The 25510-nt window shown below is 46.4% G+C and overlaps 1 protein-coding gene and 1 long non-coding RNA gene across 2 annotated transcripts in view; one reads left to right on the top strand and one right to left on the bottom strand.

Annotated features, from left to right (window-relative positions):
• LOC142825737 (uncharacterized) overlaps positions 1-22201 on the bottom strand; it is a 59021-nt gene extending 36820 nt beyond the window's left edge. Inside the window, exon 1 of the long non-coding RNA XR_012900087.1 lies at positions 21924-22201. This is a non-coding gene — a long non-coding RNA (uncharacterized LOC142825737). The remainder of the gene's footprint in view (positions 1-21923) is intronic.
• The window catches only part of UXS1 (UDP-glucuronate decarboxylase 1), a 119727-nt gene continuing 94252 nt past the window's right edge, over positions 36-25510 (top strand). The window contains exon 1 of the mRNA XM_025180385.2: positions 36-104. The gene's annotated coding sequence lies outside the window, so the exon portion shown is untranslated. The remainder of the gene's footprint in view (positions 105-25510) is intronic.

Here is a 25510-nt window from a genome sequence, read left to right as displayed (position 1 = left end):
TCCTTGTCAGGCTCTACACAAAGTCTTATTTGATCTCAGGCATGCCATACCAGGGAACTTGCTGGCAGAGTGCCCAGACACGGACAGGCTCCAATAAATTGGAGGTGAGCATGGTCGGGGGGGAGTTTACCTTAGCACTGTGGAGAACTGAAAAGGAGAAACTGGAAATCCATTTTCAAGTCTGTTCCCCTGGTCTGCACCCCAGAGTGTCATCCTTGGTCAGGGCAGTGCTATGTTGGGCTCTTCCTCCTTCAGGGACAGGAAAGGAAATTTCAAGTCAGGATCCTGGCTGGTTTTGCAGTGAGGGCCTCAAATCCCCCCACGCCTGCCTACCTTCCGCCCTTCTCCCCCCCCCCCACACACACTTCTTCTATGATATCTAGGAGATGGGGCTCTCAGAACAGTCACAGACTCCTTCCTAGAGAACCAGATAGGCCCTGAGGAATTGGTTCTTCTCTACTACCAGAGCTGAGATTCAGAAGGGGGGGAATTGTCCTCAGTCATTCCCTTCCTCTGACCAAGGACTTTTGAGACAGAAATGGGCAAGGGGTCTGTCTCCATCCTGATGAGCTGTTCATGAATCAGGAGTTCAGAAAGGATGGGAGCAGCCCTGTCAAAAGGGACAAAGACAAATTGTGACAATCCCCTTCTTAAACACCATGATCAGTGAATCAGATAGTCTACCCTGAGCCAAGGCCTCAAGGATGGAGGTGGGCTCATTTGCACAGCATGTGCACTGGTGTATTGATCATGGCCTCCCCCACAGTGTGTCAACTTCTGCATCAGTACAAAGTTTCCCAGAAGAGAGACAAGGTCATAAGGAGCATCAGAGCCCGGTTCTGATTCAGAATTACCTTCCCTGAATGTCATATAAGTGACCTCTGATGCCAAGTGTAGGCAGCCTGGCTCCGATAGGCTGTAGGACCGGTAGCTGCAGGGGCTGTGGGTTGGGAGTATTCCCCTTGGGAAGGCAGAGTCAGAAGAGGGAGGGAGATAGACTTGAGTCAGGAAGACAGATTTTACTAAAATCAGAGAGCTGGTAGGTAAGGTCCCATGGGTAGCAAGACTAATAGGAAAAAAAACTAAAGAGAGGTGGCAGTTAAAGGTACATTAATAAGGGGGCAAAAGCAAACTATCCCACTGTATAGGAAAGATAGAAAGTATGGCAGGAGACCACCTCGGATCAAGCAGGAGATCTTGCATGATCTAAAAATCAAAAAGGAGTTGTATAAAAAGTGGAAAGTAAGACAAATTGCAAAGGATGAATATAAGCAAATACAGGTTTTCAGGGGCAAGATTAGAAAGGCAAAGGCACAAAATGAGCTCAATCTAGCTAGAGACATAAAGGGTAATAAGATGATGTTCTATAAATATATTAATAGCAAGAGGAAGACCAAGAATAGGGTAGGCCCATTGCTCAGTGAAGAGGGAGAAACAATAACAGGAAACTTGGAAATGGCGGAGGTGCTTAATGATTTCTTTGTTTTGGTTTTCACCAAGTTTGACGGTGACAGGATGCCTAACATGATGAATGCTAGTGGGAAGGAGGTAGGTTTAGAAGATAAAATAACAAAACAAGTTAAAAATCACTTAGAAAAGTTAGATTTCTTCAAGTCAACAGGGCCTGATAAAATGCATCCTAGAATACTCAAGGAGCTGAAAGAGGAGGTATCTGAGCCTTTCGCTGTCATCTTTGGAAAATCATGGAAGTCAGAGAAATTCCAGAAGACTGGAAAAGAGCAAATATAGGGCCTGTCTAAACTACATCCCTCTTTCGAAAGAGGGATGTAAATTAGGCAGATTGAAAGTGCAAATGAAGTGGGGATCTAAATATCCCGTGCTTCATTTTCATAATTGCGTCACAGCATTCTTTCGAAAAAGGGTATTTTGAAAATGAAACCGCTGTCTAGACACAATTCTTTTTAAAAAAACAAAACCCTTTTTCAAAAGATCCTGTACTCCTCCTGCCTCGGACTAATTTCCAGACTTCCTTGTAGTGTAGATGTGCTATTCTGAAATAACTATTTTAAAGTATTTTTTTCTGAAATAGCTTATTCTGAATTAATCGTGCAGAGTAGACATAGGCTTAGGAAGGAACAATTAGTTTCACAATCAGTTTCACACATACAGAGTGGGAAGTGACAGTCTAGGAAAGAGTACTGATGAAAAGGATTTAGGGGTCATAGTGGACCACAAGTTAAACATGAGTCAACAGTGTGACACTGTTGCAAAAAAAAGCTAACCTGATTCTGGGATGCATTAACAGGCGTGTTGTGAGCAAGACATGAGAAGTCATTCTTCCGCTCTACTCTGTGTTGATTAGGCCTCAGTTCAGTTCTGGGCACCACATTTCAAGAAAGATTTGGAGATGGTCCAGAGAAGAGCAACAAAAATGATTAAAGGTCTAGAAAACATGACCTATGAGGAAAGACTGAAAGAACTGGCCTTGTTGAGTTTAGAAAAGAGAAGAACGAGAGGGGACATTATAGCAGTTTTCAAGTATCTAAAAGGGTGTTACAAGGAGGAGGAAGAAAAATTGTTCTCCTAGGCCTCTAATGATAGGACAAGAAGCAATGGGCTTAAACTGCAGCAAGGGAGGTTAGGTTGGACATTAGGAAAGCTTCCTAACTGTCAGGGTGGTTAAGCACTGGAATAAGTTGCCTAGGAAGGTTGTGGAACCTCCATCACTGGAGATATTTAAGAGCAGGATGGATAGACATCTATTAGGGATGATCAGATGGTGCTTAGTCTTGCTGTGAGGGCAGAGGACTGGACTCGATGACCTCTCGAGGTCCCTTCTAATTTTAATAGAATCATAGAATACAAAGAACCTGAGCTTTCACCGCCCTTAATCCATGATGCTGAAAAGAAAAGAAACAGCAAATAGAATGAATGAAACAGGATGTTCATAACATCGCCGGAACATTCCAATGGAGACTGGTCTGCTCTGGGATGGTAATCAGGGAAATAAATGGACCCTGAGAATCTGACTAGAGCCCTATCAATTTCACAGCCATGAAAAATGCATCACGGACTCTGAAATCTGTCCTGCTCTGTGAAATCTGATTTTCCCCATGTGGGTAGGAGCCTGGGGCACCCAGCTGCTAATATGGCCAGGCTGGGGAGAGACTGGAGATGTCCTTTGCCTACATCAGGGATGGGCAATAATTTTTTATGGGGGGGGGCGCCACTCCAAGAATTTGGAAAGTGGTTGAGGGCCACACTCTTCCATGATATTAATGGAGGAAGTGTGGGGTCTGGGATGGAGACTGGGTGCAGAAGGGAGCTTGGTGTAAGGGAGGGAGTTTGGATGAAGGAGGCATTTGTGACCTAGGGCACTGGACTGGGGTTAAAGGGTTGGATTGTGACCTAGGGCAGGGAATTGGGCTACAGGAGGGGGTGCAGGGATTTGAGTTATGAGCTAGGGCAGGAGGGGACTGTGAGCTGAAGCAGGGGATTAGGGTGCTGGATCTGGGAAGAGGTATGGGTACAGGAGCAGGGCACAGAATTTGGGTATGTGTAGTAGGGGGCAGGAGTGAGGGCAGAGGGTGGGGGAAGGGAGGAACTGGGGAGCCAGAGGTAGGCTCTGCCAGGAGACTTACCAGCCAGCAGCCCATTCCTGAATCAGCCTCCCTGCCTCTGCACAGGCTACAGCAATGTGCTCTGGAGTCTCTTGTGCTTTGTGGCTGCCTGTTATTGAAACAGGTAGCTCCCATTGGTCGGTTTCTGGCCAGAGACTGGCCAATGGGATTGTGCTGGGGGTGGGAGCAGCTCCTAAAATTTCTCCCCCTCCTCTCCAGACTCTCAGTTTTTAAAGAAAAACTGCCCTGCAACCATGTTTCTGAATGGTGTGCGGGTAGGGAAAGGCAAGCGAAAGCCTGCTTGAGGCTCTCCACAGTATCCATGGGCTGGATCTGGTGGCTTGGTGGGCCAGATGTGGCTCGTGGGCTGTATTTTGCCCAGGCCTGCCCTACCCGGTCATTCTTGGTAGGGAGATGAGAGCCATCTTGAGGGGCAGTGCAAGAATAAGGGTGGAAACTACTCTAGCCCTTCACTGAAATCCTGTACAGAAGTGAAGGTGGCATTCTTGGGACTCCCTCCCCACAACAATTTTGCAAACTCCCTGCATCCAGTTTTGGGGACAGTAAAATTCTGGGCCTTCCTTGCACTATTTTGTAGTAGATTGTTTCCTGGTATGAATCAGTTATTTACACACGGGACAAGTAGCCACTGAGCTTAATGAAACCACGCATATAATAAGTACTAAGACTGGCTTGGTTGGTGTTACTTTCTAACACTGCGTCTGATGTTCCGTGCCAAGTTACCTTGCAGAATCTGCTCCTTAGGGGGCAAAACATGTCATGTCTGTCTTAATTTAAATGTGTTTATGTGTCTAAGCTGAGAGAGTCTCAGCTCAGGGCATCCTGGTTCAGCAATTCCCCTAAGGAACCTCTGTCTGTTCTGGGGGACAAGGACAAGCATTAACCATAGCCCATGCTCCCCTACAGGACTGGAACATGGTAGGTGCCAAGTTGAGTGTGAGTGAAGTTTTTTTTTCTTGCATAGAGCCCCTAACCAATTTTTGTTTCAATAGTAAATGCTGCTTTGATTCTAGCTATGTATAGCTCACTGTTTGTTACTATTGAATGGAAGGATGTTGTAGCTAAGAGACTTCAACTACAGCATGGAAAAACAGAAGGGGAATGTTATGTCAGCATGCGGAATAAGCACCTTTTGTTTGCTCCTGTCATCAAGGATGGCTGAACTTGTGTTGAGAGGATGGGGATGAATTGTGCAGGGGAGAGTGAAAGGATGAAGTAATAACCATGTAGCAGGTCTTGGCTTCAGTGTCAAAATTCTCCTGTCAATTATTGCATGATAGTAAGGATGTTTTTCTGTCTCCAGACTCATTCCTTGAGCAGGTCCCACGGTCAACGTTATCTGTTTCTATCTAAATGTAAAACAACCCTTTTGTTCGACTGAGACATATTCTGTACACATTCTGCACATGTGCTTCCCTTCTTTGTTTGCTAAGAAAGCTCTCAAGAAATGCAAGATCATAGGTTTGCTGCAGAAGTTTTTTTGGGGGGGAGCGTGAAAATTGCATTTAACATCCACACTAGGCCCATTTAAAGAGTCAATTTTGACAAATGCAACTAGCTACTACAGGGCGCTCATGTTTTACATGTAAGAGAAAACTGTTCAATGTCAAACAGCAGTGTATTTTAATTTTTGGCAATTATGACTCAGCCATTTCATCTCCCTACTCTATAAGGACAATACACATCACACCATTCCATCACAAAATCTAGGAAATGCAATCTGAGTAAAATATATAGCGTGTACGTATATATATATATATGTGATAAATCAGGGACACATTTATCTCTTGCTCCTGACTACTCTAATCTCAAACTGTGTATAGCCCTACCATTATATGCAGTTGGCCAAGGTACAGTGCAATACTTACCAGTAAGGGTTGCAGCCATTTTTTACATGCATCTCAAACTGAAAGACATATTACACAATTCACTGTTTAGTCTCTCAGGGTATGTCTACACTACCCCGCTAGTTCGAACTAGCGGGGGTAATGTAGTCATCCGCAGTTGCAAATGAAGCCCGGGATTTTAATTTCCCGGGCTTCATTTGCATGAAGCCGTCCGGCGCCATTTTTAAATGCCGGCTAGTCAGACCCCATGCCGCGCGGCTACACGCAGCACGGACTAGCTAGTTCGGATTAGGCTTCTAATCCGAACTAGCTGTACGCCTCATGGAACGAGGTGTACAGCTAGTTCGGATTAGAAGCCTAATCCGAACTAGCTAGTCCGTGCCGCGTGTAGCCGTGCGGCACGGGGTCCAAACTAGCCGGCATTTAAAAATGGCGCTGGCCGGCTTATGCAAATGAAGCCTGGGAAATTCAAATCCCGGGCTTCATTTGCAAGTGCGGTATGCCTACATCACCACCCTAGTTTGAACTAGGGTGGTAGTGTAGACATACCCTTACTCCTTGTACAATGGGAGTTACAGGAGTCGGAGTAAGAAGTCCTCCAGCTTGACAGTATTTTGACATTATTTTGAAATAACTGCCTGCTGTGTAGACGCAGACTAAGTTATTTTGAAATAATGTTACTGTGTAGACATATCCTAAGACAGCTACACTATACACTAAAGAACACACTTCAGTATACACTGATGCTGTTCTTTAGTGTAAGTTAAAATGGAGCAGTGCATCCACCCCAGGCATCTTTTTTCCCCATGTGAGCACACAGAAATATTACAGGGGTTGTGAATTGTTGCATCTATCTCACAATGCGCATGGTTCTAGAAACAGATGCATAATGTCTATTAATATTCTTACTGTGGTGTTTCCTGAAATATGAGAAGTCTTCCTGTGAGAGGTCATTAGGGAGTCTCTGTGGGGGAGAGGGGAGTGAAGACAGACATTCCATTGTGCTCCGGAGTCCATGTTTTAATTTTAAAGCAAGCCCCTAGTAGTTATAGTTGTGGGGAGACCTTGAAAAAGTGAAGTGGGAATAACCCATGCAGGCACAACTGCCTGAGTCTGCAGAGAGCCTGAAAATAGCTCATTCCACACAAAATGAGAGTGACCACTCATTTTGGATGGGCTTTAAAACATGGTTGGACAGAAGGGGAGGCAAGATTGGTTCAATTTTCCTCAAGGGAGCCTCAGCCTTTCAGTCTGATAAATGATGTTTTAATGACTATTTATACCTGTTCACATTTCACTTTGTTCTGTAGCCTGTTTCGAATGGTCCTATGCCGAAGATAGCTTGCTGCATGTATTATGAGGGAGGTGCTACATCCTGCTAGGCCCTCACATTTTCACACCAATGGCTGCAAATTCAGCAGTTCAGAGGCCAGCCAGCCAGACCTCTTGTGGGACCATAGAAGATGATCAGTGCTATGATGAGCTGGGACAGCTTTAGCTGATCATCATCAAAGAGATAAGGAGCAAAATGGGTCACCTGAAACATTCAAAAAATTTTTTTTAAATATTTCACCCGATGGCAAAATTTTTGCCTCCAGCTCTAATTATTATGTTCATTAAGATCAGGGCACAGTACAGACACAGCTCTAGTGGCACGAAGAGACAATCTCCTCATGGCCATGGACACAGGTAGATCTCCATGCTGACACTGCTGGACCTCTCTGCAGCCTTTGACAATGTGGACCAAGATGGCCTCACATTGCAATGGCTTCAGAGGGGTGAGGGTGAATGTCTTCTGATCTTCAATGGCTCTTGCCTGCAGGGTCTCGCAGGGATTCATACTTATTCCCTTGTCTCCTCAACGTCTTCATGAGTTCAAGGAGAAAAAGAATGGGATCCCAAGGGCTCAGCTGCCAGCAGTGTTCTGGTGAATCCCCACTCTATCTCCTTCTCAGCTGGTGCAATCACCCCACTATTCAAATGTCACATGTCCTCAGGAAATTAGCTACAGCAAGCACAAGCTGACCTCTGGCAAGAGCAAAGCGATGCTGGTTGGAAAGGGGAAATGCTCTGAAGAGCTGTCCAAGACCTTGTTGCCATCTCCTTTTGAAGGCATACAGTTGGCTTGTGTCAGAATGACATGATGCCTCGGGAGATCCTGTTTGACTCCTCACAAAGGTTGGATGACGAGATAGCACCAGTTTCCAAAAACGCCTCCTTTCACCACCTGCTGGTGTGTGAACTTCATCCCTTCTTCCTGGATAAGGCTCTGACCACAGAGACCCAGGCATTTGTCACCTCCCGGCTGGATTACTGTATCCAAAGGGGAATGTGAAGATACACAATGTCCAAGAGACACAGAATGAGCGCATCAGGCCTATGCTCAAGCTCCTCCATTGGCTCCCTGTTAGCTTCTGATGCCAGTTCAAGGCATGGGTACCCATTTTCAAAACAAGCCCTAGCAACATTACAGATCAAATTTCTGTCTAGGAACCATTGCAGCAGCTGCATTTTCTGGGACAATGCAGATCACAACATCCAGGATGAAATGCCTGAGAGCTGAGACAAAGCATTTCTTTTCAACGAGATTTGGCCATGGAACAACATCTACAGGAAATTAGATGAATCATGTCTGTCTTTAGAAAATGCTATAAACCCTTTCTCCTCAAAGCAAAGCATTTCTACCACAAGAATGACACAATGCTGGCATCCCCACTAAACCTCTACCAAGCAAAAACTAATAAAATTTACATAATAAAAACTCCACTCCAAGCAGAGAAAGGGGGAGAATGCCAGAAATTCCTTAAGGCCAGCAAGATCTTTGCTATTGCAACTAATTTTACAATGAAGGTACTTGGATACTATGGTGATGAGCAGCAGCATAAAACCCTAATAGAGAGGTAATTTCTTTGGGGTCTTTGCCATACATCACATCCCACATTTGGGCCTTGGCAGGCTGAGAGAGATGGTTGCGGCAATGCCAAAATTCTCTAGTCAGAAGAAGCCTAAAGCTTTGGCTATCCTTAGCAAACTAGCATTATCTGTTGGACTGTCCCCAGGGCACTCGGTGTTGAAGTGAACACTCATTTTAAAAACTGCTGCTGTTCTAAAATTCATCTGCTACTCTGACAGAATTCTGGAATAGTTTGGACACGGCTGACACTTGGCATTGTTATCACAACCAGAGGCCATGCTCTCCCCACCCACGAAATTGGCTTACTCGTTTTGTTTGGATGTATGCTAGCAACCTTTCTTGTCTCTGTTAGTTGCAGCAAGGTCTCATTAGTGCTGACTTGCAGAGAGAAATGGCAATGCCCAGAGTTTATTCCAGAGGACCCAATTTCCTAGATGGTGTTAATACTGACCATTATTGACAGCATTTCTTTATTACAAAGTGACTCTGCCCTTTCATTAAGAGAGGTTGGAGTTGAATTGGCAAATGGTGCTTCTTCAGTCTGCTGTAGGAACAGAGATGGAAAATTCAATGGAAACAGCTCCAGAGACAAAACAAAAAATGGCAATAATCCATAATTATCTCCACTAGGAAAAAAAAGTAAATATCATGTATAAATAGCCAAAACCCCTGAAAGTGTAGCTAGAGGACTCAAAATGTTACCTTTACCTGACATGTCTCTAATTTAGTTCTCCACAAGAAATTCTCCAGAAGAACACCAAAATGAAAAGTTAACTCAATTAAATTATCTTTCAAGCTGTAATGGGACTATGTCAGAAGAAAGTTCTCGACATCTTTACTCAGCAACTCTCCTTTCATCTGATAATTTGCGTTGGACAGTGCAAAGAAGGGAAAACAACCGGAAATTGGTGATTTCAAATGCAATTTGTCATTGCTTGTTACTTATCTAAATTGTTAAAAAGCCAGCCAAACCAACCAGAAGAATTATATTCAAACATAGAGTTATAGAAGTTCATGATCTGGTGACTTTATAATTTCATGAGTTTTGAAGTATTTATCTAGGGCTGATGATTTGCTGAAATCTAGTATACATTTGAGATAGTTTGTGTGTCTGTCTGTCCATCTGTGTAGTCTGTTCAAGCGCTCCTTCTAAACAGTAAGAGCTAAGGCCACTAGATTTGGTATGCAACTTCCTCTTACAACTTACAGCAAGGTCAGGGTTTGGTTGTGCCAGGGCAACGGGATGTGCATTGAATTCAATTGTTTCTCATCAAATGGAAAGGGAGGATTGTGAAAGCAGGGACAGTTATTCTGCAGAATGACCACAAGGGGGCAGTAATCAAAGGGGACAGTTATACCCCAGAATGACTGCAGGGGGACAGAAAGCAAACATGTCTTCCCCCCCCCCCCCCCCGACAAACCTGGAGAGCTGCACAGCAGCCACAGGCTGGGTAGTACAGCCCCTGCCACCCTGAACTGCCCCCATTTCCTCCCCTAACTCCTGCACCCCTACTCTCTCCTCTGATCCCCCATTCCTTACTCTGACTCCTGCACTCCTCACCCCAAACCCTGACTCCTATACCTTCCACACCTCTGGCCCAATGACCTGGCCCCCCACATCCCCAAGCCCTTGCTCTTTCCCAGACTCCTGCACCCCCCAAACCACCAGCCCCCTGCCCTGGACTTAAGCAATACCAGGTAAATTTTCTAGTGTCATATAATACAATTAAAATGGAAAACATCTGGAACTGGGCAATAAAACTTAGTGTGTGATGGTGGTTGGCTGGCCATAGCTATTTTGAGAATTTGTATGAAGCTCTTAGGGAGGATGGGCTGGAGACACAAAGATACTTAGGTTTCAAACCTTATATTTAGGTCCCTAAACCTGGAGTTTTGGTGTTCATGTTCTAGTTTTATATTCCCAGTGTGATCTATAAAGCGTCCACTGACCCCTGTTGATGCCTGAACTCACTCAGTGCCTAAAAGCTCAGGATAAAAATTCTTCTTGGCACCTTAGTTACTTTTCTATATGAGAGTGAATATGATTGTATATCTGAGTGGTTTGGGCATCTAGGTGGGAGAACCCAGGTCCAATTCCCTGTTCCTCTACTACTTACTTATCCAAAGTTGAATAGTTTCAACTGGAGAGAGTGAGGGAGCCTCACATCAGAATATCCCATAGTTCACAGGTTAATGCACCTCGCCTCTCAAACCCTCTTTCCCTCAGGCAGATAAAAGAACTGAACCTGAGTCACCCACATCCCAGGTGAGTGCTCTAACCACTGGTCTAATAGTTATAAAATGGGCTTCTGCTTTCGTGTGGGAGGCAGGCACCTGCCTAAATAACTTGCCCAAGAAGTGTCATAAGCACCTAAGATGCCTATCTCCTGGAGAGGGGCACCTGCAGGGATTGGCACCTCATAAAATCAGAAGACTGGAAGGGACCACAATCTAGTCCAGTCCGTGCACTCATAGCAGGATTAAGCATTATCTAGACCACCCTGACAGGTGTTTTTCTAACCTGCTCTTACAAATCTCCAATGGTGGAGATTTCACAACCTCCCTGGGCAATTTATTCCAGTGCTTAACCACCCTGAGAGGAAGATTTTCCTAATGTCCAATCTAAACCACTCTTGCTGCAATTTAAGCCCATTGCTTCTTGTCTTGTCCTCCGAGGTTAAAGAGAATAAGATGTGTTCATGTCACCTCTCAGTCTTCTCTTTTCCAAACTAAACAATCCCAGTTCTTTCAATCTTCCCTCATAGGTCACGTTTTCTAGACCTTTGATCACTCTTGTTGCTCTTCTCTCTAATTTGTCCCCATCTTTCCAGAAATGTTGCACTGAGAACTAGACACAATGTTATAGTTATGCTTAATCAGCACAAAGTAGAACAGTAGAATTGATTCTTGTATCTTGCTATTAACACTCCTGCTAATACATCCCAGAATATTTGCTCTTTTTTTTTTTTTTTTTTATTTTTTTTTTTTTTGCAACAGTGTTAAATGGTTGACTTATATTTAGCTTGTGATCAACTATGACCTGCTGGTTCATTTCTGCAGTACTCCTCCCTAGGCAGTCATTTCCCTTTTTGTATGTATAAAACTGATTGGTCCTTCTTACGTGGAGTACTATGCGTTTGTACTTATGGAATTTCATCCTGTTTTCTTCAGACCTTTTCTGCAGTTTGCCCAGATCATTTGAAAATTTAATCCTATCTTCCAAAGCACTTGCAACCCCTCCCAGCTTGGTGTCATCTGCAAACTATATAAGTGTACCCTATGCCATTATCTCTAAATCACTGATGAAGATACAGAGGAGAACCAGACCCAGAATGATCTTTGTGGGACTCCACTTGATATGCCTTTCTGGCTTGACTGTGAACCCTAATAAGTACTCCCTATGAATGGTTTTCCTACCAGTCATGTGCCTGCCTTATAGTTTCCCTTCTAGATTGTCTTTCCCTAGTTTGTTTACTAGTAGATCATGCAAATAATCCCTGCAGCCTGGTCTTAGGCACCTATGTCAAAAAAGTCAAGGCTTAGGACACATCTGTCATTAGCATCTCCCACTGATGAGCTCAGGCAGCTCTCTGCCTCATGTGCTGGCTTGTGTGGACCAGATTCTTAGACTCCTGTCTCCCGACATTCATTGACTAGGGAGCATTGGCTTCGTGAATCACTGTGGTGTTCCTGTGATGTTTTCTAGGCTATAATATTTAGGTGCCGAGACACTCAATCAGCATTGTCACCTAAACCCCTTTATGAATCTACCCTCTCAACACCTGATTGGGCCCTTAAGAGACATAGATTAAATTCCAGGCTTTGCCACAAACTACCTCTGTAATGTCAGACAAGATATTTAGGGTATGCCTATGGTACAAAGGGACACTCACTGCTGGCCTGTGCCAGCTGACGTGGGATTGCGGGGCTCAGGGTTTAATTTGAGGCATAGATGTTCCAGTGCAGGCTGAGCTTTGGGACCCTGCTATCTAGCAAGCTTTAGAGCCCAGACTCCTGCCCTACTATAGTGTCTACAGTACAATTAAACAGTCCCTTAACCTGAGCCCTGAAAGCCTGACTCAACTGGCATGGTGGGGAAGACGTTAATCACAGTGTATACACACCCTTAAAGCCCTATTCTGTGTCCCTTATTCAGAATGAGTGAGCAGTGCCAGTTATGTCAATAGCCATGCTTGTGGGGGCAGGTACTTCCCACATGAGAATATGGCCCTTTATCTTTCTGTGCCTCAGTCCCCATTTGTCAAGTTGGAACCATAGTAATTCCCTAGTCCTTAGCGGTATGATGAGGCTTAGCTCAGGCCCTTAGGACCCTGCTCACTGTTGCCTTGTATAGAGACTAATGTCAGTGCAAAAGGAGTGTAAAGCTGCACTTTCAGATAACAAGAATGGTTGTTTTACTCCCTGGATCAATGACTGCACAGGGTGCAGGGCAAAGGAGAATTAAGCCCATAGATGCCCTGTATGTATCTGGACAAAAGTTGTTGGTAGTCCCCAGTGCTCTCCCCCATTTCTGGAATTGGCTAAGGGTTTTTATGGATGGTACCTATCTACAAACATATTGTAAGTATAGTTCTTAATGTGCATTCAAATAAACACAGTTGTAAGAAGATAAAATCATTACTCACAATGTACATTATTGCATTTCCCCGCCACACTGGATGAAGCTGGCAGCTGCCTTGTCTGTTCAAGGCTGCACACACAGTTCCCTCAGGAACCAAGCTATTATTAGCTTCTCTGTCCATAACTCTGCAAAACCTCCACTCTGAAGTGGTACAAAAGTTAATGCTACTTGCAAAAGAAGTTACTTATGTGCAGAAAGCTGCTGGATTCAGAGGGTGTGTCTAGACTACATGCCTCAGTCGACGGAGGCATGTAGATTAGCCAGATCGGCAGAGGGAAATGAAGCCGCGATTAAAATAATTGCGGCTTCATTTAAATTTAAATGGCTGCCCCGCTCTGCCGATCAGCTGTTTGTCGGCAGATCGGGGCAGTCTGGACGCGCCGCGCCAACAAAGAAGCCTTTCTTGATTGGCACAGGTAAACCTGGTTTCACGAGGCATACCTGTGCCGATCAAGAAAGGCTTCTTTGTCAGCGCGGCGCGTCCAGACTGCCCCGATCTGCCGACAAACAGCTGATCGGCAGAGCGGGGCAGCCATTTAAATTTAAATGAAGCCGCGATTATTTTAATCGCGGCTTCATTTCCCTCTGCGATCTGGCTAATCTACATGCCTCCGTCGACGGAGGCATGTAGTTTAGATGTACCCAGAGTGACCCCTTGTCAGGATTCAAGAGTTCCCCTAGTGATGCTCACTATTGTAATAATAGAGCTTAATTTATTACACTACTACCCAGCCCCACTTCACATACTTGGTACATGTAATCTTCCATGTATTGAAGAGCAGGGGTAAGATGGTAAGGAACACTTTTTCCCTCTCAGTAAGAATGGAATTTGGGGTCAAAATCTTCTCCCACCACATTGTGGTAGTACACTACCAAAAAGCATTACTGAGGATGAGCGTGGCTCTTACAGGGGGAACATAATAGTATTGTATTATATTGATAACATATGCGCATTTTAGTGAAACAAAATGTTATGACTTTGGCCTTTTGCCAGTTTGGTCAAAATTGTAGCAGAAGTATATAAGGATATGTCTACACTAGCCCCCTAGTTTGAACTAGGGAGGCTAATGTAGGCATTCGAACTTGCAAATGAAGCCCGAGATTTAAATATCACAGGCTTTATTTGCATGTTTCTGTCAGGTTGCTATTTTTAAATGCCACTAGTCCAGACTAACTGCCTGCGGCTACAGGAGGAGTAACAGGTAATTCGAACTATGGACTTAGTTTGAATTACCGTTTAACTGCTGCGTGTAGCCACGGGCAGTTAGTCCGGACTAGTGGCATTTAAAAATGGCGACTGGACGGGGACATGCAAATAAAGCCCAGGATATTTAAATCTCGGGCTTCATTTGCAAGTTCGAATGCCTACATTAGCCTCCCTCATTCAAACTAGGGGGCTAGTGTAGACATACCCTATGTAATTAAGGGAAGTCCATGAAGGATGGGGGGGATGAGATTTTCTTCTCTCCCGTCCCTCCCGTGCCAACATTTTGTTTAACTAGAATTGCAGATCTTGATTACACTGGAAAAGCCTATGCACAACAGGATGTTTTAAATGTGGTTAAGTAAAAGGAGATATTGTTTTTAGTTAAACTAGTTAACAACAAAACAACAATATCCCAGAATTTTAAACAAAACCCAATCAAACACTTACTTAAAATATGTGAAAGAAATGCAAATTGTGTTAATGATCCAACACTACTAGTCTTTCAGTTACAAATGTGGACAGCTTCATTTCTGAAACCCCAATATGTCCTTCAGCAAAACAATGAAAGACCAGACTGGAGGTATAAGATCTTTCTAAGGTTAAAAAAGTACAGGAAAAACTAGATACTCCCTTCCCAGCAAACCAGGGCTTTTTAAATATAATTGGAAAGCAAACACCACAACAACTAATTTATTTTCCTGGGTAGGTCACCTTTAGCAGAATATTAGGTACAAGCTGGCTAGTTGATTCAATGCCAACTTAAGATGGATTTAGACCAAAATATTATACTGTTTTATCCTAGTCACACAGGGTGACATAGCATGCTAGGAATGAGTGCCAAATGACTAATGCTATTTTGCTGATTGAATTTTCCAAGGCAACTGGTAGAGCAGTTCATTCAAAACATTTGTGAAAACCACTGTATTTTGTCAATGGATGATTTTGTTTGAGCTGTCTGTGAAAACTAACAATTTACTTCCATAAAACCCAAACAAATGTAGCTTTTAAAACATGGAGGAGGTGGAGAATGGGAAAAGTTAAAGGGAGCCTCCAATGGGGTATTTCAGGGCTACCTTTGTTGTAAGTTAATATCCTGTACAGTCCTTTATGTAATAGCCTCACTGTTTGCAAATTTGAGATGAAAGTGCTATTTGTGATAACTGTAGCGTGACACATGACACGGATGCAATTCACAAGTAGTTATTTCATTTTAACATTCCACATTGATTCACTGTAAATAGTCGACTTTCCTTTAAATCAGAGGTGGGACACCTTTTCTGGGTTGGGGGCCACTGACCCCCAGGCAAGTAGATTTTGTGTGCTCCAGCCGCACGAGGGCATAGCGTGGGTGCTAGTGCAGGCTCCCTAATGCTGGAGAGATTGGGGGTTGGATCCAGGCAAGCTGGGGGTGAGGATGGGGGGGAGGAGAGGGGAAGAGTCACAGGTTCCCCACCCCTGCTTTAAATGGTTTAAATCTCTATGGTAACAAATTCTATAAGGGTATGTCTACACTACCCCGCTAGTTCGAACTAGCGGGGGTAATGTAGTCATCTGCAATTGCAAATGAAGCCCGGGATTTGAATTTCCCGGGCTTCATTTGCATAAAGCCGGCCGGCGCCATTTTTAAATGCCGGCTAGTTCGAACCCCGTGCCGCGCGGCTACACGTGGCACGGACTAGCTAGTTCGGATTAGGCTTCCTAATTCCATGAGGAGTACAGCTAGTTCGGATTAGAAGCCTAATGTGAACTAGCTAGTCCGTGCCGCGTGTAGCCGCGTGGCACGGGGTTCAAACTAGCCAGCATTTAAAAATGGCGCCATCCAGCTTTATGCAAATGAAGCCCGGGAAATTCAAATCCTGGGCTTCATTTGCAATTGCGGATGACTACATTACCCCCGCTAGTTCGAACTAGCGGGGTAGTGTAGACATACCCTAAGAAAGCTGAATGCAATTGTACAATGTCATAGCTTTATAGGACCTTTTTGCTCAGAAACTAGCTCACATAATTGAGACTGTATCCATCTTTAATGTATTACTCTGATACAGAAACATTATGGACACAATGCTTCTGGTGATAAGTATTACAAGCTGAATTCCAAATGAATGTTAGTGTCCTGCTTGAGCAGATATTTCCCTACACCCCCCCCCCATGAGAATGTATACCCCCCCAAAACCCGCCACCCCCCAGTTTTGTGAACTGTGGTGCCATATAGCCCACCTTCACTCTCATGGTCTCACCCCTCATCGGCCCTGACACCCCCCCCCTGTAAATTCGAACATCCCCCCCCATTTCAATTCCTGGGGAGGCTACTGTGCCTGAGGTAATCAGTTTCCTAGCAATTGGCAGAGCCTTTAGTGGGAGCTGTGATGAGAAGAGGAGGGGCTAACTGGGGTAGCTAAATCTTATTCCACAATGCCACTAGCTAGATAGGAAACTCTACTTGTTCTGCATTCCTGATTTCTACTCTCCTTCAGCTCCCCTGTTCCTGGGTCTGACCCCTGGACTCTCACAAAGAAGCATCAGGAGATAGGTGGCCAACACAAGAAACAGTGGCTGATCATTGGGTAGAATAAGGAGGGAGCCCACAATGACTCCATACCAAAGAAAACAGCAAGAAAGTTGCTAATACAGCATGTTGGGAGCACAGGTTATGGTCCACTGCAATGAGGAGTTGCTTGCAAACTCCTGGAGTGGGGCTGAAGGGTAGAGAGTAGGTAGGAGATTAATAGAAAGCTTAGGAAGAGAGAGAGAGAGAGATAGGAGCCATGTTAACTGCATCCCTAGCACCTTGGAATATTAAGGCCAGAATAACTGTTCCTAGAGTAAAAAGGTTAATCTATTTTACAAATATTGCTACTATCCCCTGCACTCGGCTGGCATTGTCAGGCAGAAAATATACCAGTCAAGGTGCAGAAAGATGAAATCATTTATAATTGTGCAGATTAGGGTCCTTCCAATACAATAATTGATATGATAAACTTCTGCTATTTTTCCCCAATAAATGGAAGGACTGGAGACATGTGCAAGCTTAAAATTGTCATAAAATATACACATTATACATATAGGAGTTGGCTGGGAAATTTCTGATTAATTTCTTTCATCAGAAAATGCCAATTTGTTGAAATCAAAACCATTTTGCAGCAAAAGGTCATCTTAGATGTAACTTCAGATTTAGAAAGGGCAGAAGGGAAGTTTCAAAGGTTTCATGATATACTTTTCAAGAAAAGTCAGGCTACGGAAGGAAGGTTGAATGTACAAAGCAGATACAATAGGGATAGGGGGAAAATGGATGGAAGAATGAGAGAACTTTTGAGTAAAAGGACTATGCAGGTCAGAGTTGGGACAGTTAAGTCAGTATATCTAATACTAAAAATGGGACACCCCAGAGAGGTGGTATCAGCCCAACCTTAAAATTACTATAAGTGATATTCCAAACTGAATTTGCAGGGGGGATAGATATCGCTACATCTATTTGCAGATGATTGTGCTTTATTGGTTAAGAGCAGGAATACTGAAGTGGAAGAACAGAGAATCAACAGAGCATTACAAGAGACTTCAGACAGGAAAACCACCTGGGTTTCTCCATTGCTAACTGAAAGGAGTCATCTTTCCAAAAAGGAGAGTTGCAAAGGAATGTAAAATGAATCTGCATGGAGAACAAATAGATGTAGTTAAAAGGTGTTATGATATGTTATGAAATTATTTTGGAATGATCGTGTAGCCTATATTAAAGATAAAAGCAAAGGAAGGGCAACCTGCTTTAAAAGTATTTCAGAGACTAATTGTGGGGGGAGGGGTGGATAGATAAGAAAACACTGCTTATATTATACAGAGCCTTAATCAGACCAACTATCCTCTATATCTGCCAAGCTTTTGATCAGCACCAAAATCAGAAACTTAGATTTAATATAACCACAAGTTCTATGAGTTGCATGAAGTGCATTTATTACAACACCTATGTGTGTACTTCATACATTTTCTAGTGAAATGCCATTACACTATGAATGATATATTTGCCCCAGAAAGTTAAGGGCAACTTAACTTCAAGGATAAAAGTACTAAACAATATATCAAGAACTTCAAGGATAAAAGTACTACACAAATATATAAAGATTGCTGGGAATTACAGCATTGTGGCACCTAAATATGTCAGAATACCACATGCCATTCAGGTTAAAATGTGGATGCAAGAGTTGAAAAGCTAAATGGGAAAATTTAGTAATGGATGGAAAACCACAAACATACCTAAATGTGAATTTAGATTTATTTTTTAAACTTGCTAGAAGATTTATCTGGTGTTGCTCAGGTCCTTAACTCAAGTAAGTTTTGTTTTTACTTCATTTAAATCATTGTTCTGGGGTGGGGCTGGGATTGGGGGTTCAGTACGCAGGCTGCCCTGGGGAGAGAGGACAACCCCAGACCTCTCTCACGGAAGCAGCTTGGGGCCAGGTGAGATGTACCTCTCCATGGCTGCTGCAATGGGCATAGCCAGGAGAGGGTGTTTGTCCTCCGGCTGGGAGACAGACAGACAGACACACAAAACAGACAAACTCTCTGAAATATATCATACAGGTTGTGCCTCCAAAATCCGGGACTCTCTGGTCCAGCAACATCTGTGGTCCAGCAGAACCATGGATGCTCCTAGAGCAGAGATCCCAGGAGCCTAAGGAGAGAAGAGCCAGCTGGGCGGGACATCAGAATCAGCAACCCGTCTAAGGATTGCCTGGGACTGGGACCAGAGCCCTTCAGCAGCTCCCAGGAGCACAGGGGTGGGGCCAGAGCCCTGCAACTTCTCCTGGCTGAGTGGGGCTGGGCTAGGGCTGCATGGGGATGGGGATGGGGATGGAGCCCCACTGCTTTCCTTGGCTGTGTGGGGCCAGAGCTAGGGCTGTGCAGGGACAGAGACGAAGCCCTGCAACTTTCCCCAGTTGCATGGGGCCATGGCTGGGTCTGCACCGGGCCAGGGTCAGAGCCTAAGCTCTGCGACTGTTCCCGTCTGCACAGGAAAGGAGCCCTGTGGCAGGAGCCAGCATTGCTATCCATGCTGGCTAATAAGTATTGATGGACCTAACTATGAATTTATCTAGTTTCTTTTTGAACCCTGTTAAAATCCTGGTCTTCACAACATCCTCTGGCAAGGAGTTCCACAGGTTGACTGTGCGCTGAGTGAAGAAAAACTTCCTTTTGTTTGTTTGCTTCCTATTAATTTCATTTGGTGCCCCCTAGTTTTTACGTTATGTGAACAAGTAAATAACTTTTCCTTATTCACTTTCTCTATATCTGTTATGATTTTATATACCTCTATTAGACAGGCCAAAAAGAGAAAACAACAGAATTCCACTTGTCATCACCTACAGTCCACAACTTAAACCCCTCCAACACATTATCAACAATCTACAACCTATCCTGGAAAATGGCCCCTCATTCTCAAAGGCCATAGGGGAAAAGCCAATCCTCACTTACAAACAACTCCCGAATCTCAAACAAATTCTTTCCAATAACCATGCAGCACACCTCCATCATAATCATCCAGGAACCCAGCCCTGCAATCAGCTCCGGTGCCAACTCTGCCTACACATCTACACCAGCGATTTCATCACTAGACCCAACCACATCAGCCACCATATCAGAGGCTCATTTAACTGCACATCCACTAATGCAGTGGTCCCCAACCTTTAGAGGCTCCCGGGCGCCCGGGGGGTGGGGCCACTCACGCGCCGGGCGCCCGGGGATGGGGCTGCGCATCCTGGGGCACACCAGAGGTGGGGATGCCCTTGCACCTGGCGCCGGCATGTGCCCCAGGGCCGGGGCCGCCTGAGCGTCTTGTGCCAAAGGCCCGGGGCCGGCGCCACCGCCCGAGCCGCATGCCTGGGGCTGGCACCGGCGCTGCGCGCCCGCATGTGCCCCGGGGCTGGGGCCGCCTGAGCGCCGCGCACCAGGCGCCGGTGCGTGTCGTGCGCCGGGGGCCGGCGCCTCCAGTGCGCCATGTGCCGGGGGCGGGGCCGGCCCAGATTGTCGGCGGGCACACACAAATGCCCCGGCGGGTGCCATGGCGCCCGCGGGCACCGCATTGGGGACCACTGCACTTATGTGATCTATGCCATCAATGCCCCACTGCCATGTATATTGGCCAAATTGGACAGTCTCTACAGGAAAGAATTAATGGACACAAACCAGATATCTGAAAAGGTAACACACAACCACCTATCGGAGAACACTTTAATCTACCTGGACACTCATTAATGGATCTCCAAGTCACCATTTTGTTTCAGGCAAATTCCAAAAGCCAAACACACAGAGAAGGAGTGGAACTTAACTTCATTTATAAGTTTAATTCTTACGCAAATGGTATGAACAAAGACATCGGCTGGCTCATGCACTACTTTCCACATCCTACGATTTAACTTACCAACAAAACATTGGAGGGGCTAATGATTCTTGTCAGCCTCTTGTAACTATTTAGGCTTTAAGGTGCCACTAGATTATTTGTTGTTTTTCAAATTTTTCCTGTTAGAATACGTCTAGACTAGGGGTTTTTTTTTAAAGGAGATATGCAAATTTGGTGCTAATTTGCATATCTTCTTTGGATCGCTTTTTAAAAAGTGGGTTTTTTGAAAGTGAAAGTAGTCTGGATGCGGTTTTTTCAGGGAAAAAAAAACCCTTTTTCAAAAAACCGAATAAACCTCCTTTTTTTTTTTTTTTTTTTTTTTTTTTTTAAGGAAGAGGTTTTTTACAAAAAAGGTTTTTTTCTGAAAAAAACCCACATCCAGACTACTTTCACTTTTGAAAAACTCACTTTTGAAAAAGCGATCAGAAGAAGATTTGCAAATTAGCACTGAATTTGCATATCTCCTTTTGAAAAAAAACAAACCCCTAGTCTAGATATATCCTCAGGGTACGTCTACACTTGGTCCCTAGTTCAAGCTAGGGATGCAAATGTAGGCGACTGAAATTGCTAATGAAGCAGGGATTTAAATATCCTGTGCTTCATTAGCATGATCTCTCCAGCGCATTACTCTGCTCAACAGCTGATTCGAACCAGGAAGTGTGCGCCGGGATGCATTAGTTCGAACCAAACCCCTTGGTTCAAACTAATGTTACTTTTCATTTTGGGGGGGTTGGTTCAAACTAACGTGTCCTGGTGCGCACTTCCTGGTTCGAATCAGCTTTGGGGTGGATTAACGCGCTGGTGAGATCATGTTAATGAAGCGTGTGATATTTAAATCCCTGCTTCATTAGCAATTTCGGTCACCTACATTTGCATCCCTAGCTGGAACTAGGGAGCAGGTGTAGACGTACCCTCACAGACTAACTCGGCTACCCCTCTGAAGCTTATCTACTCACTGTCTCTCCTTTTTCTTTCTCCTGTCATGACTCGCTCCTCCCCTCAGGTTTACAGCCACCTCATCATTGGGAATTTGTGACTTCTCCTGTGATACCAACCACCCCAAGTCTCCATGCCCCATCCCTTAGTCTCTCAGTCCAATGCCTTTCTACCCGCCAATAGCTCACTAGACCCAAACATGGGCCTCAACGGAGGGGAGGGGGACCTGGGCCTGCCCTCACTCCAGGTCCTGAGCCAGGACCCTATGGATGGGGGTGAGGACCCCCTGTCTGGTTGGTGGGGCACGCCCCGTAACTCACTAACCCACAGGTGGCCAGATGGCTCCTTCACCTAGTCCTGGGTCTCTTCCATCTCATCAGCGTGTACCTCGGTATCTCGGTGAGCTCCCTGCTCCTCTCTCCGGCCTCGGCCTCCGCTCCTCTCTTTACCTTCTCAGGCCTGGGCGGCCCCCTTTTATAGTGCCCCTGTAGGGCTGCGCCACCTCGGCCACCGGATGGCTCCTCCCCCTTCCGCGTCTGGCTGCCGCCATCCCCCTGCATCACTTTCCTGCTTCTGGGAGCAGTGCCTGAGTACACCGTGCACGGCCGCCAGGAAAGCACGTCTTCCCCAGCGAGGGCCTCCTCAGGGCTTCCGTGAGTGCGGGGAGCTCCATGGGCCCCGTGGTTGTCTCTCTCCGTGCCCTGTCTCTCACATACCCTTTTCTTTCTCTTTTTTTCCTTCTCTCTCCCCTCCTCCCCCTTATTTAGTATTGGATCTGGACTTCTAACACTCCTGTCATTTGAAGAAGTGGGCTGTGCCCACGAAAGCTCCTGATACCATCTACATGTTTTGTTAGTCTCTAAGGTGCTCCTAATCTATTGTTTTTTATATATATTTTTCCTGTTACAGACTAACTTGGCTACCCCTCTGAAGCTTTTTTAAAAAAAGAAAGTGATTCAAACATTAGACAGAGCTTCTTGGTAGACAGTATTTGCAGTTTTTTTCTGTCTTTTGCCAGAATACAAAGAGGGTGGGAGTGCAGGAGTGAGGACATGGAGGTGGGGGGCTCAGGAAAGGAGGTGGGGGTACAGGAGTGAGGGCAGGGGGTGGGGGCTCAGGAAAGGAGGTGGGGGTGCAGGAGTGAGGGCAGGGGGTGGGGGCTCAGGAAAGGAGGTGGGGGTGCAGGAGTGAGGGCAGGGGGTGGGGGCTCAGGAAAGGAGGTGGGGATGCAGGAGTGAGGGCAGGGGGTGGGGGCTCAGGAAAGGAGGTGGGGGTGCAGGAGTGAGGGCAGGGGGTGGGGGCTCAGGAAAGGAGGTGGGGGTGCAGGAGTGAGGGCAGGGGGTGGGGGCTCAGGAAAGGAGGTGGGGGTGCAGGAGTGAGGGCAGGGGGTGGGGGCTCAGGAAAGGAGGTGGGGATGCAGGAGTGAGGGCAGGGGGTGGGGGCTCAGAAAAGGAGGTGGGAGTACAGGAGTGAGGGCAGGGGGTGGGGGCTCAGGAAAGGAGGTGGGGGTGCAGGAGTGAGGGCAGGGGGTGGGGGCTCAGGAAAGGAGGTGGGGGTGCAGGAGTGAGGGCAGGGGGTGGGGGCTCAGGAAAGGAGGTGGGGATGCAGGAGTGAGGGCAGGGGGTGGGGGCTCAGGAAAGGAGGTGGGGGTGCAGGAGTGAGGGCAGGGGGTGGGGGCTCAGGAAAGGAGGTGGGGGTGCAGGAGTGAGGGCAGGGGGTGGGGGCTCAGGAAAGGAGGTGGGGGTGCAGGAGTGAGGGCAGGGGGTGGGGGCTCAGGAAAGGAGGTGGGGATGCAGGAGTGAGGGCAGGGGGTGGGGGCTCAGAAAAGGAGGTGGGAGTACAGGAGTGAGGGCAGGGGGTGGGGGCTCAGGAAAGGAGGTGGGGGTGCAGGAGTGAGGGCAGGGGGTGGGGGCTCAGGAAAGGAGGTGGGGATGCAGGAGTGAGGGCAGGGGGTGGGGCCTCAGAAAAGGAGGTGGGAGTACAGGAGTGAGGGCAGGGGGTGGGGGCTCAGGAAAGGAGGTGGGGGTGCAGGAGTGAGGGCAGGGGGTGGGGGCTCAGGAAAGGAGGTGGGGTGCAGGAGTGAGGGCAGGGGGTGGGGGCTCAGGAAAGGAGGTGGGGATGCAGGAGTGAGGGCAGGGGGTGGGGGCTCAGGAAAGGAGGTGGGGGTGCAGGAGTGAGGGCAGGGGGTGGGGGCTCAGGAAAGGAGGTGGGGATGCAGGAGTGAGGGCAGGGGGTGGGGGCTCAGAAAAGGAGGTGGGAGTACAGGAGTGAGGGCAGGGGGTGGGGGCTCAGGAAAGGAGGTGGGGGTGCAGGAGTGAGGGCAGGGGGTGGGGGCTCAGGAAAGGAGGTGGGGGTGCAGGAGTGAGGGCAGGGGGTGGGGGCTCAGGAAAGGAGGTGGGAGTGCAGGAGTGAGGGCAGGGGGTGGGGGCTCAGGAAAGGAGGTGGGGGTGCAGGAGTGAGGGCAGGGGGTGGGGGCTCAGGAAAGGAGGTGGGGGTGCAGGAGTGAGGGCAGGGGGTGGGGGCTCAGGAAAGGAGGTGGGGGTGCAGGAGTGAGGGCAGGGGGTGGGGGCTCAGGAAAGGAGGTGGGGGTGCAGGAGTGAGGGCAGGGGGTGGGAGGTTCAGGATGCAGGGCAGGAAGCCAAGGGCAGGGGCCTGGGAGGACAGAGGCAGTGAGGTCACTGAGGGCAGTGAGGGTGCTACTGCTGTGGTGGTGGCTCCTCCCAGGGAACCAGGACTGTGATCTCTGACTAATGGCTCACATATTCCCAGAATCCTTACATAGAGCCGAGAGAGGCCACGAGGGGGAGAGATTCTTTCCCATAAGGCAGGGAGAGGCCTCATTTATCAAGACTGCTGTAATCTGACTGGCATCAGTGAAAGTGAAAATGTACAGAATGCTGTCAGTTGTAGGTGCCTTGGGGTCCCATTGGTAAGCCTAAAGATTCCCACTTACTATGATTGTACAGGCAGTTGCCTAGTGAAAAATATCAAAGTGCTCCATTAAAGAGCTTTGAGATCTACAGATGAAAAGCCCTGTATGAGAGCCAGATAATATTATTTTATTATTAATTGACTATTTCTCTGAGAGATCTTCCAGTGAGAACTTCCCGTTCTTCCCCTTTCATTTTTTTAGTGGGAAATCCCATTGATTTCAATGTCAGTTTTGCCTGAGTAAGGACTGCATGACTAAGTCCTGGAAAGCGGAAACGGTTGAGTCTACTATACTGATCTATCCCAGGGGAATAAGTACTTTTTTCTCCTGTGAATTTTCCCAGCTTAATACCTGATGGTCATATTTATTCCTGGTGTAAAACTCTATAGCTCTTTGTAGTGACACCAAAGGTAAATTTGCCCCAAGAGTTTGCTTTATAACATTGTGTGTCTATTTCCTTTTCCCTACACACAAAACAATAAATATATCAAAACCCAAAACATGGGAAACTAAAATTAAGAGGGAAGGATGGTCTTATCATTAAAACACAGACAGAGAGTTAGGAAACTTCAGTTCACCAGCACCACCACAGACTTCCTGTAGGTCACTGAGGGCAGGGGTTCTCAATCTTTGTTCTTTCTGAGCTCTCCCCCTCCCCCAACATACTCGAAAAGCTCCATCGCCCACCTATGCCACAACAGCTGTTTTACTTCATATAAAAGCTAGGGCTTCCAGCAGTAGCGGGTAGCAAACAGGGTAACTGCATGGAGCCTATGGAAGTTAAGCTGCTCAGGGTGGCGAGGCTCAGGGTGACAGGCCTTTGGCTTTCTGAACTGGGCCCCAGTAAGTCTAATGCTGGTTGTGCTTGGTAGGGATGTTAGATATTGTGTAACTGAATAGTCATATAACAGTGTGAAATTTTAGCGGTTACATGACTATTTGATAGTCCCTGGGGGTGGGGCCAGCAGCCAGTGCACTACCAGCCCCACTCCTGGGAATCCCCCTGCGATCCTACATTGCTGCCTCTGTAACAGGCAGCAGC

The sequence above is a fragment of the Pelodiscus sinensis genome, chromosome 1, assembly GCF_049634645.1.
Source record: "Pelodiscus sinensis isolate JC-2024 chromosome 1, ASM4963464v1, whole genome shotgun sequence".
NCBI classification, from domain to species: Eukaryota; Metazoa; Chordata; order Testudines; family Trionychidae; genus Pelodiscus; species Pelodiscus sinensis.
This window is presented reverse-complemented; position numbering and strand designations above follow the sequence as displayed.